This window comes from Parasteatoda tepidariorum, chromosome 5, assembly GCF_982258835.1.
Source record: "Parasteatoda tepidariorum strain Cologne lab strain chromosome 5, Ptep-v5.0, whole genome shotgun sequence".
In the NCBI taxonomy this organism is placed as follows: domain Eukaryota; kingdom Metazoa; phylum Arthropoda; class Arachnida; order Araneae; family Theridiidae; genus Parasteatoda; species Parasteatoda tepidariorum.
Genome location: NC_141759.1, coordinates 29669388 through 29683041, shown reverse-complemented (window position 1 = coordinate 29683041; position 13654 = coordinate 29669388). Strand labels below are relative to the sequence as shown.

Sequence of the window (13654 nt, the reverse complement as noted above, 5' to 3'; positions counted from 1 at the left end):
TATATATATATATATATATGTATATATATATATATATATATATATATATATATATATATATATATATATATATATATATATATATATATATATATATATATATATATATATATATATATATATATATATATATATATATATACATATACAGTCAAACCCCGCTATAGTGAACCTTCAAGGGACCGAAATTTTGGTTCACTATAACCGGGAGTTCACTATATCCGTTTCTCAAAAAATTTAACTAGTGGTTTCCAAACTCCTCCCTTTTATTACACATTATTCAAATAAATGACTGAAAAATATTATGTAGCAGCAAAAAATGTGTTATTTTTCATTGCTCTTCTACTGAGAACAAAAAGGAGTTGAAATGAGTGCCTTATCAACACATATTAGTGTCCAACCCTTTGACCAATAATGAATAATTTCTCATTCCCTTTGACAGAAAATGCATATTGATCCGACTGACACCTTACAGGTGCATCGTCTGCCTGGGTTGGAAACATCTTGGTTTGTTTAAGGATGGGAAAGTAAGATAAAAGAAGCAAACAAGAAAAAATGCGTATCGCTACATTCCCCTCTATAGATGGTTTTGAAAATCGGTATATGTATTTAATTTGAAGTAGAAATTATAAAATTATTACAAAAATTTTTTTACAAAAATCAGTCGAAAACAGAAAAAAGTTCATTATATCCAACTTCCTCACTTTTTTGGTTCACTATAAACCCTGTTCACTATAGCGGGGTTTGACTGTATATATATATATATATATATATATATATATATATATATATATATATATATATATATATATATATATATATATATATATATATATATATTTTATATATATATATAGTATAAAATTATAGCTTCGCTTCAATTGAAAAGCACTTCTACTGTGCCTTATTTTATTTTCATTTTTCAAAAAAGCTTCAAAAAACCTTGTTAAGGGTCGGAATCCAGAAAAGACGAAAGAAGAGGTGCGGACACACCAGTGATCACATAGCGCATATTACAGTTTCTTCGGCAGACATCAATTGGATCATTTTTACGTCATTGTAGACTGAAAAATGATGTTAGGGGGCACCAATGTAAATAACTCTTACCATAGTTAATCAAACAATTTTTTGTAGATAATAAATTCGTAATGTCTTTAGGTTGTTTTCCAGCTTGAAGTCGAATGGATTTTTCGTGATTTTTACCTTCTCAATGTAATTTGCAACCCTGTGTTCATTGGTAAGTTTCCGTCTTCTTGATGACTTTTTAACCACTCCGAATTGTCGGTTGAATTTCGGTAAATATGTTTTAAAGCTAGGAAAAGAATCTATTTTACTTCATTTAAATTCTGCACCAATTATGTTGCTGGGAAATTTTAAAATTCTTAAAAGAACAGAAACCAAAAGCTGAAGCTTTAAAATCGTTTTTTTCTTCAATGTAATAAGTTACATCTGAATTTATATAATTATTATATCTTGTAATTGTTTGGGAATTGATTTGTTCGATAATGATAGATTTTTATAATTCTCAAAGTCTAAATACCAATCAATGTGTATAAAACAGCTTAAACATTAAAACTTCCTTCCTTTAATATTAAAAACTATATCATAACTCAAATAATTATTTGTCTTGCAACATAAGTTTTGCTAGATTTTTATATTCTTCATATTTTAGAAACCAAGAAATGCAAGTAAACAGTTAAGCGTTAAAACTCGCTTCTTCCAAAGTCTGAACTCAAAAAATAAGCTGGTCTTGTGATATTTGTTTAGATAGACTGTTATATTCTTCGAAATTTAAATACTAATAAATGTAAATAAACAGCTTAAACATTAAAACTTGCCTTCTCTAAAATATCTTTATCTGAACTCAAAACATTATTTGTGTCTTGCAGCATTTTTTTTAGCTAGACCTTTATATTCCTCAAAATCTAAGTACCGGTCAATGTAAGTAAACAGCTTAAGCATTAAAACTTGTTTTCTCCAATGTGGAAAGCAATGTCTGAACTCAAAAAAATATTTGTGTCTTGTAACATTTGTTTAACTACCCAGCAAAAACATAAGTTCTGGCCATCTTCGAAATTACTGACGGTACTGATTGAAAAGTGAAGGTGCAAATTACTGTCAGCTGGGTTGATTGCTGGGCCACCCTATGAACTTTTGCCAACATTGTAGGAAGTGTTGGGCCTGTACATTACAAACAGCCGCATCCCGTCAGTCTGTATCTACCCAATGGGCCACCAAGTTAAAGTTGTCTGCTGCCACCAGTGAAGCGGTTGAACGAGTAACTGTAACTGTGAATTTATTGTTTAGAAAAAGAAGCACGTTGGATTCTTATAATTTTCAAAAAAGGTAAGGTTTTATTTTTTTCTATTACATTGAAGTTATTATTTTAATCATTTTTGATTTACTATTGTTCAAATATGTTTACGACGTGCAGATTTCGGTTTACAAAGAACCGCGTTTGAAGTGCTGTTTTGGCGCTATGTTTTAGATTGGCAATCATCTTTATTCAATTAATACATCATAATTAACACCTTTCTAAGATAGAATAATAAAAAATATTAAATTCAATTCAATGAAAATGTACAGACAAATGTTTTATCAACACCAAGATCGCCGCCAAATTTTTAGCGACAATCGAGCAGTAGCACGCCAAAAACAAATATAAATTCTGTTGTATGATGACTCTTTAAGTGCAATTCATAATATGTTGTAGCATATGATATAAATCAGGTTTATCTAAGTATATTATGAAAATAGGTTTGTATAATAATCAAGAATTTTCATTAAAACTTATTTCTTTATGTTAAATAATATTTAGATTTTAGTTAACTAATTGCTGTTAGTAATATTAAAAATTGTTTCTGTTATATGTATTTCATTTTAATGAAATTTTTGAGCTAAATTCAAGTGTAAAAATAGGTAAAGGTTTAATAATTTATACTAAATAGTTTAAATTAAGATGAAAAATTTATTTGTACATGTTAATATAAATAATTGCGAAGAATCGTGCTGTGAATTCTTAAACAAACTAAAAAAAATATAGATTATGGAAAGTTTTTTAGCACGCAGTTGCTCATACTTAATTGTATATTGGCTAACCCCACTTATACAAAAAAAAAAATATTACAAAATTCTTTTATATTTTGAAATCTATGTTAAGTTACTTCATAATTTTTGTTAAGAGTTAAGTGAATAATGTTTTTATTGTGAATTTCAAGTTAATATTCATATAAAATAATGCCCGATTTTTATAGGGATTACAAAAATATATAAAAGTTCAATACAATATGAAAACAAAATTCATACTCAATAAAAATAACAAACAATTCTTTTTCTATTAGTTTTAAAAATGTTAGAAAACCTGTTAGCGCTCTCCATGAATTTCTATAGGTTTTCTTATTTCTTGCTGTGTTTATTATTAATTTAATGAACTCGCACTCGTATTGGTAACATGCGATCAAAATTTCTACTTTTCGACTAGTTAGAGTACTAAAATCTACAGGAGCTCTGTACTTGTTGACAATTTAAATTACAATCATTTCCTGACCGCTATAGACAGAATATAATACCATTTTATTTACAAGTACAACTTCTTAAAAGGATGTTTGACCACTTTCGAAGTAGCCGAGGTGCTTCAAATTTAACTTGTATTCTATTGAGAAAACAAGTTATAACTGCTTCCAAATCACTGAAAGCTAAATTTATAATAATTTTTTGCAGAGAATCTTTCAGTGGAAATAAAAGTTTTTCAATTAACTCCTTGAAAGATTTTCAATGCTAACCTTATATTTTGTGATCCTAGAGCCGAACTTAGAAAATTTTGTTGTTTTATTGTTGACAATTCTGTTAAGAAAATTTCCTGACCTACAAGTTATTTTTCTCATTCTAATTTCTGAAAAATATTATTCTAATTTTCATTCAAACGTTTTGAGTGCCCGTTGTGTAATGCTTTTTAAATTTTTGCTGAAAGTTAAGCGAAATTTTTTTTACTGTATATCTCAAGTTAATATTCACATGAAAGTAAGACCTTTTTTTTTCTTTTACCTCTTTAAATGTTAGAAAACCTGTGCCAGTCCTCCATGAATTTCTGTAAGTTTTATTACTTAATGTATTTATTATTTATTGAATTATCTCGCTTTCATGTTTGTAACAATGGTAACTTGCAATTGAAATTTCTACTATTTTCCAACTGGGTGAAGTACTGCGCCTCTGTTCTCATCAACTTCACTTTCCAAGTAGCTGAAGTGCTCCAAATTCAACTCTTATTCCATTGACAACTTACATCTTATCACTTAAAGGAATTTTTTTTTTCTTAAACTAAATATCAAATCCTTATATTGAGCTTTGTATGGAAGTGCTAGACTAATATAATTATTAATAATAGTTTATTAGACACAATATGCTTTAATATTAGATTCCATTGAACACTAATTAAAACGTAAATTTACGAGTAGTTAGAAACACGGCTTAACGAAAAAATCTAGCCGCTTTTTTTTATTGATAATTTTCTTATTTTATTTTCATAATCTGTTTTGGCTTGAGCAAAATAGTTGTTGTTTGCCTGTCAGTCTGACCACAGCAAAGTGAGGGTTTAAACGCACATATTTTAAATTATTGTACTAGGGGGCGAACCATATGGAAACGACAAAAATTTGATTATAATCAATTTGAAAAGTTTTTTTCAAAATAAATTAAATTTCAAAAATGACTTTTATGTGAAACTGTTCTATTTTACATAAATTAAATTGAGAAAAGCAACTATTACCAACCAATTCCCCTGATACAAATTTTTAAATTTATTAATAATTAAAATGATTTATCAATTAACTTATTTTTTATTTTTCATCATCTGCAGAATCTTTGATGTGCATAAATAATTTAATATTATTTTGAGAAGTAATATTTTAATTATTATTATTTGAATTATGATTTTGAAGAAGGATTAAGGACATTTTAATGTATTAAGCGAATTCATTTATAAAGTACAGTGAATTCTCACTTATGCACCAGTCTTTGGGACCAAGAGAAAAAGCGTATAAGATTTAAAAAACAGTAAGTTCATGCAAATAAGAAAAGCTTCAGATTCAGCAAAAGCTAAATTTACAATAATTTTTTGCCGAGAATCTATTAGTGGGAATAAAAAAATAAATTTCAATTAACTCTTAGGAAGATTTTCAATGCTAACCTTATATTTTGTGTTTTTTTTTATTGTTGACAATTCTGTTAATAAAATTTCCTGGTCGAAAAGTTATTTTTCTCATTCTAAATTTCCTGGCCTACAAGTTATTTTTCTCATTCTAATTTCTAAAAAATATTTTAATTTTTATTTAATCTTTCTGTGTGTCCATTGGGTAATACTTTTTAAATTTCTGCTAAGAGTTTACCGTAAAATATTTTTACTGTATACAAGGTAATATTTACATAAAATATGACCTTTTTTTTCCTTTTAGCTTTTCAACCTGTGCTAGTCCACCATGAATTTCAGTAAGTTTTTTAACTTTTATCATATGCAGAATCTTGGATGTACATAATTAATTTAATATTAGGTACTTTGAGAAGTAGTATTTTAATTATTATTACTTGAATTATGATTTTAAAGAAGAATTAGGGACATTTTAATGTATAAAGCAAATTTATTTATAAAGTGCAGTGAATTCTCCCTTATGCATCAGTTTTTGGGACCAAAGATGTATAAGATTTTGTATAAGATTTTAAAAACAGTAAGTTCATGCACATAAGAAAAGCTTCAGATTCAGCGAAAGCTAAATTTACAATAATTTTTTGTGGAGAATCTTTAAGTGGAAATAAAAAAATAAATTTCAATTAACTCTTTGGAAGATTTTAAACGCTGGCCTTATATTTTGTGATCCTAGAGGCGAACTTAGAAAATTTTGTTGTTTTATTGATGACGATTCTGTTAATAAAATTTCGTAGCCTGCAAGTTATTTTTCTCATTCAAATTTCTAAAAAATATTATTCTAATTTTTACTTAATCTTTCTGGGTGTCCGTTGTATAATGTTTTTTAAATTTCTGCTAAAAGTTTACTGAAAAATTTTTTTACTGTATATCTCAAGTTAATATTTACATAAAAATAAGACCCTTTTTTTTCCCTTTTAGCTCTTCAAATGTTGGTAAACCTGTGCCAGTCCACCATGAATTTCTGTAAGTTTTATTACTTTTATCATCTGCAGAATCTTTGATGTGCATAAATAATTTATTATTTTGAGAAGTATTATTTCAATTATTATTATTTGAATTATGATTTTAAAGAAGGATTAGGGACATTTTAATGTATTAAGCGAATTCATTTATAAAATACAGTGAATTCTCATTATGCTTCAGTCTTTGGGACCAAGAGAAAAAGTCCATAAGATTTTAAAAACAGTAAGTTCATACAAATAAGAAAAGCTAGATAGAAAAGTTTCAATAGCTGAATAAAACTACAAATAGTCGTGAATAGCGGCTAAACCTTCTAATTGTTTTTAATGATTTTGAGTAATGTTTTTGTCATCTCTGTTTTCGCGTAAACTGAGTAATAGTAATCGCTATAGCTTTACATTCCTTGACCAAAAACTAACGTTTTAATTGGTGGGGGGAAAGACACTGCTAGATAAATTTTGAAAGCATATGGGTGGTATATATGGTGGTTTCAATGTGGGTGGTGTGATAGATAAGACACCTTATTCAAATTCATATAAAAAAAATGTCTTCCTAGAAACAATAAAGGTGAAAAAAATCCCATAGGGAAGAAAAATGAACTGTATTACTAGATCCAGTAACTTATTTCCTTTTATCTGTAACGAAGATTGTTTATTTGCTTTAAACTGAAAACTTTTTCTAAAAAATGGGATTATTTTTTTCTATTTAAACAAAAAATAAAATCAAAATTTTAGACTTTTAAAAAAAAATTGTGTGCTGAATTGAAATATTTATTTTCTGAATGATGCATAAAGAATTATAATTATTATTATTTTCCTATATAATGATCAAGGGCCTTTGAAAACCTTTGTACAAAAGGCACATAAAAGAGGTGGCGCAGAAGTGATTGGTCACTGTATGTAGTTTTATATTTTAATAATGGTTATTAATTTTCATTTTAATCGTTCACTTCCCTATTCAATGAAAAAAAGTGTTATATTTATAAATTTTATTGATGTATATAAAATATTTTTTTAAAAATTTTATTAAGTACAGTAAGATTTTGATTTTGAAAACACAATCATATTTAAAAACCTACCTTGTTAACATAGCTTAAAAACGTGTAGGTTAAAGAGAAAAAAAAAAAGTAACGACAAAGTACTGATTTGAAGCATCTTGAAACTAACCTGTACAATATTGAATGCCTTCTAAGACATTATTTGGTAGAAAAATTTTTTGCGATAAGAACAATTTTTTAGTCCAAGCAAATAAAATGCCCCGTAAAAGTTAAAAAATTCTTAATAAAATGTGTAAGTAAATTTAATTTATGGTAACTAAGAAATAATGTTAATAACACCTACATTTCACTTATTTATCTATTCTTCAATAGTACAAAATATTTTTATTTGGCAAAAATATATACACCTACCTTTTTAAAAACAAAAAAGTTTTCTTGAAACAGAAGTTTAAAATGTAAACACATTAGGAATCTCTAAACTAACATTTAAGTGCGCCAGAAGCAAAAAGATTATAGAAATCTTACGATTTTATGAGTTAAACGAGATGAAAAACATCAGAACCAGTTTAATTGCATATTGAAATGTTGAAGTTTTTAAAGATTCTTTTTTAACTTTCCGCCCTATAAACGGGTTGTGGTTGTGTGACGTGGGCGACCCTGCTTCACCACAGGTGCCCACTGGGTAACGAGAAGAAAGTAGTAGTTCTGGCATTCCTGTGGCCAATGGGACAACCCCCCAATGCCTGCAATTTAAAAAAAAAGGGGAAAAAAGTCTATAATAAGGAAACGCCCATTGTAACGCTCCTGTCCTTGGGCAATCAAACAGGTTTAAATGTTTTCAGTCTAATTTTTCTCTGAATTATTCATTAGATTTAAATAAGTTTTGTTTCTTTTTATTTGTGGCCCATAATGTGTGTATCCTATTACAGAGTTTATTTGCTAGAATTCGAAAAGTATATGTTGAAAGTGGTTAATGTGCAACTCCTGCTATTCTAATCTACAGAAAATGACAACTAATTTTTCTGTATCAAATAAAAATGCAGTGTACCTCCTCGAGAAGGGCCAACCGTCCTCACTGCCCTTTGACGACACTGTCTGATAATATTCCTTTTAAAAAATTTAATGTGTAAATGATGATTACACACTTTTAAAATTATTCGTGCTAATAAGTTTGATTCAGATACCATTACAAATATTTACTTTGTTAATTCTCAACTGGTTAAATTTTTAAAAGATTTTTTTAGTATCAATAAGTTTATTAAAAGATTTTTTAAAAAAATTTGAAATGAATATTTTTTTTAAAAATATGTACCTTTCAATATTTATTTTTAATTAATCGTTTATTAGTTAATAGTTTAAATTATGGAAAAAGCCTTCAAGTTTAACAATATTTTTTTCTATTGCACAATGATTTTCTATTAGCATGTTTTTTTTCTTTGTAAGCTACAAATTTTTCTCATTTTGATAATGGGTGAGAACTACTTTTTGAAATATACATGTAAAATAGTAGGTATAGGATGGTAATTTTACAGTTGTTAAGAATCGAATTCAGCTGTTACATAATAGTACACATTTTGTTAACTATTTACGGTGTTAATTAAAAGCCCTTTAAAAACTCGGTGTACCCTTTTTTTTTTTTTAGGAAGCACCTTTCCCTTTTTTATTCCTAGGCATAGTAATGGAGTATTTAACAAATATTTTTTGTTAAAAGAAGGAACTAAATTAATAAAAAAATTTGAAGAAAAGAAATTTCATCAGAGATGTAAACAATGCTATTAATATTTATGTAAACTTTTCATTTTTTGTCTTACATCTATACCAGTTATATAAAGACATTACGGAAATCGTGACATTGGTCAAATCTGTCGTTATTCTTATCTAGTTCTTGTGTTTTTTATATGAGGAAAACATTAATTTCACAAAGCATCACCATTAAAGTAATTTAAGAATTTATTGATTTATAAAGTTATTACAGAATTGTAAAATTATCTGCCTTTTTAACTAGCAAATTTTGAGCAACCTTTTTTCATATGGTTTCAATTCAATACATATTATTGTTTTGATGCCTATTTTAATATGAAAAATGTTGTAAATTTTGAAATTTTTTTTGTCAAGGGTATACAATTAAAAATTTAATCATAAAAGTAAAGCGAAAAAGAAATACTATTGATACATTCGTGCATGTAAGTAATATATATTTAAAAGTAATTTTTCTTCTATACCTTTCCTTGAAACAATAATTTACATTAGAATATCATAATTGTTTTAAATATTAAATGCAATAAAATTGAGCACCATAAAATTAATGAAGAAAAAACTGCATGTTTTTTAAAATTAAATATTTTCTGAGAAAAGGTGAGCACAAAATTAAACACCCTGAATAACTTTTCATTTAACAGTTAGATTTTCATGTACTAGTTGTCAATCTTAATGGGTTCGTGGGTCAATATTCAATAATTTCATTCAGAAAGGAATTTTATGTTCAAAATCTTTCTAAATTATAAGACAGGTGTATGTTTTGCATGGTGTTACTAATTTGAAGACTAATTTGATGAGTCAAAATTTATCAATGAAATTATAAAAGCAAAAACTTTTCGATAGAAATTTTAGTTTTAAAAGCTCATTTTCACAAAAATACTTATGTTTTTAAAATATACGATTTGCATAATTTTTATTTTATTATCCTCTCTTTCAGGAGAACTCTTCTGTGCTATTCCAAGTGATTCTATGTAGACAAAGATATGATTTCTCTGTTGTTTTTATTATTTTTAAAATTAAATTGAAATTTGTGTAATATTTGTATTGATTAAGATTATGTCTTTGTATTTATATGTCTTTGTATAATAAAATGTTTGCAAGAGACAATGTTGATTATTCATTTAACTAATTTCAGGGTACATTCAATTCATTACATGACTATCTACATTAGTACATTTTTGTCCAATACACCTATTTTTTGTTAAATTTGCTGCAAGACTAAATATAATCAGTAAAACATGAATTCATGATCAGTATTGCACTAAATGATCATCTCTGGACAGCCTCTTAATATTATCGGCTGTAGGTTGTATTTATTTTTGTATAGGGTACAATAGTATCACTAGATTCCTTAAGAACACAGCTTTTATTTTAAAACATATATATACTGACTACAAGCTATTATAGACATATATATTGACTTCAAGTTAAAACTTGAAAAATTACTTGTGAGATACAGAATTTTCATAATTCTGGACAGCAGTTTTATTATTCTGCTTTTAAGTAGAATATCACTGTAAAGAAAAGATTATTACATATGTTTACCTAGTTTAAAAATGTATTGATAAGTGGAAGCATAGATTGTGCACAGCAAATCTTTAGGACTAAGGGGTTGAACTGTGTAAAAAATATTCTTTGCATAAAACAATTTAAATGAAAAAATTAACCTAGAAATATTTTCTTAGTTCATATATTAATAATTTATTCAGAAATGTATTAGATAGCTAGATATTTATTTAGCTAATTGAATTAAATAAAAATTAGGTTTGTGGGTTTTAATTACTCCTGTAACTAGGTCAATGACCTCTCGTAAACCTCTATAAACTAAAGGGATGCTGCTGGGTGTATATAAATTGCTGGCCCTCAATTATTGATTCATTGATTACCCTCTACTGGAAAATGTCGGGCAATCACTCACCCAGCGCGTTTTAGACAGTAACTGCTGGGTTAGGTACTACCGGCCATCGATAGGCCGGTATTGTTGGCTCGACAGAAGGCCAGCCATTCACTTTAGTACAGTTGAAAGTGACTTTTGCCGGCACAGACCCGTCGCTTTAGCTGATGGCAAACAGCAGTTTTGTGGAGCTGGACCTACAGATTTGTTTTTGCTGGGTAGACTTTCATATTCCTCAAAATCTATATACCAAACAATGTAAGTAAAGAGTTTAATCAATAAAACTTGTTTTCTCCAATGCAAAAAGCACTGTCTGAACTGAAAAAAAGGAAATGGTGTCTTGTAACATTTGCTTAGCTAGACTTTTATATTCCTCAAAATCTAAATACCAATCAATGTAAGCAAACAGCGAAGCAAAAAGAGACATTTTCCTCTTACTACGTTACTTTTAAACAACCCTTATAATAACAAAGTTATGCCCACAATGTTTTGTTTACTTAAGAGAAAATTCTTTTACTCAGTCCTTCAAAACACTGAGCTGAGATTTGTCGGTCGAAATAATGCCCCAAAGCCAGGAACTACTTGAACAATTGCATTACTTCCGAAATCCGGTGTCACATCGATTGAATCGACTTCGTTTTGTTTGTTCCACTAAGTAGAAATTTGTGTCAGAACTGCTGGCAACGGTCAGAATGTCGTTTTCATTAAGAATGTTAGGAAAAAGCGTAACTTTTCGTAAATGAGTTTAAAACTAATGTCGATGGGATCAATTATAAATGTGACTTTAGCAACATTATATTGTATTGTTCGATGTTTCTTAATCTCGTTAACTGTGAAAGAAATGTAATTAAAAATGTTGTAAATTTGCTTGATGTGTATTAAATGGATGTATGCCAATGTGTAAAATTTAACTGAATGATTAAACTATCTGAACTGATGTCGTTCAGAAGACATCTGTTCACTCATAAGCAAAATGAAGGCACTTTATTTAACTTTAAACGTAATGTTGATGAATTTAAAAGGCTTTTATCCAGTCTTAAACCCTGAAGAAAGCAATTGCAACTACACAATCCCCCCTCCCATCCCCCGGAAAAAATAATGAAGTTTGTGAGGGTAAAAACAAGTCTACGAGAGAAAAAAACTGACTAAGACAAGGGAACGAAATAATTTGAACACTGTAACGGGCAGAACAATAAAATGGCTAATTGAGAAAAAAAACAACTAAAACTACAGCCCAACTGATAATTTGGTAAAATTGACAAAATACTTGAAAATCATTAAGACCAATCGAGATTTAAAACTGTAAACAAGACAAATATATTCTAAGAAATAAATTCAGAATAGCTAGTTCGTTTTAAATGTTGTCCACTAAATAACATTATGTTTAAATAGAGGTTTTAATAAAAAATTGCTGCCAAATCATGTTCGAAAATCATTCATAACTAGTTCATAAATGAACGCAAAATTCTTTTCAAATAATGATTTTAAAGTCATATTTTGTTGAAAAAAAAACTTAGTTTAATTCGTTAATAAAGTTATGTAGGAGAACACTAGTGCCAAGGAACTAATTCTTTCTGAAAGTAAAAAGAATGTTACCGTTTCGGATTTTGATAACTCAAAGAAATTCAGACACAAGTTTTTAAATAAGAAAATTATATATTTGCCTTATCTTGTTATCACATGTTACGTACAACTAAGATGGTCACTTAGGATAGTGTCAGTGTTTACTGCGATTATGTTAAAATCGGCTCAAATTTTCAATTATAAATCTCATTTTAATGTTTTTTTTCCCGCAAATCAAATTTTATGTACAAATAAATGACACAAAGTGTTGACATTAACTTGTGTTTGCCTTAATAGTTTCTTGTGTCTTTAAAAATGTAAAGTCTTGTGAATTAAATGCAAGAAAACATTAGTTGCAATAGATCATTTATACTAATTACTTTGCTGTCTATGAAGATGGTATGGAGATTTAGTAATCAGACTAGTTTTACTAAAATGACATATTTTAAATTTTTAAACAGTTGTTTGCATTTTCATCGAATCTTAGTTTTAACAATATTAGGAATTTTAGCAAAAATACCAAAAATAATCAGAGTTTTTAAAAGCCTATTTGGAACTTGAAGAAAATAGCATGATTTTCTATGTTCTTCTTAAAGAAACGAAGCAACTTCTCGTCAAGTTCATCATAAGATGGTGCTACTAACTGACAGAAATTATGAATTAATCAAAATAAATGAAATTCGCAATTAAAAACTTAATGCATTGTAAAGCTAAAATATTAATTTCAAATAGAGTGATCTGACATTCTGCAAGAAATATCTATTACAAGTTATTTTGAAAACGATGTCTTATGGTTTTTCTCCGTGTCATACGTTCATACAGAGTTTTCCAAACTTATGACTTTTGTGTACCCTTTCTAAATTGCTCGTAACGCTGTGTACCACTAATAAAAAAATGAATGTATTTTTTAGTATAAGAAAATTGCACACAATTTAAAAATCACCACTAGCTGTTGACACCACTAATTATTAACTGTTAACTTTGCAAAAAATAGCCAATAGAAAAATAAGTAATTGTAAATTTTCATAGCTAGCTTTGTTTTTAAATAAAAAATTTTGAAATTTTCGTTTGTTGCAAGATATTTCGCATAAGAACGCGTACCCCCACCAATCTGCTCCTGTACCCCTGGGGGTACGCGTATCACAGTTTGGGAAACACTGCTTTAAATAATAGTAGCTAGTTTGGGAAATTGGTGAAAATAATTACCTGATACATTGAACAGCATACAAGTTTCTGCTTTTTTTCCCTCCAGTCTTCTCCACGTTGTTGGTGAATTATCTTT

The 13654-nt window shown here is 27.9% G+C and overlaps 1 long non-coding RNA gene across 3 annotated transcripts; it reads left to right on the top strand.

Moving 5' to 3' along the window:
* Positions 1–2051: 2051 nt before the first annotated feature.
* On the top strand, positions 2052–10022 carry LOC147808733 (uncharacterized). 3 transcript variants are annotated; one of them, XR_015433663.1, is made up of 4 exons: positions 2052–2346; positions 5451–5484; positions 6119–6163; positions 9853–10022. It is a non-coding gene; the product is annotated as an uncharacterized LOC147808733 (long non-coding RNA). The 3 variants fall into 3 exon arrangements; XR_015433664.1 differs by having other exon boundaries at positions 2258–2757; XR_015433662.1 differs by lacking the exon at positions 5451–5484.
* The last annotated feature ends 3632 nt before the right edge of the window (positions 10023–13654 follow it).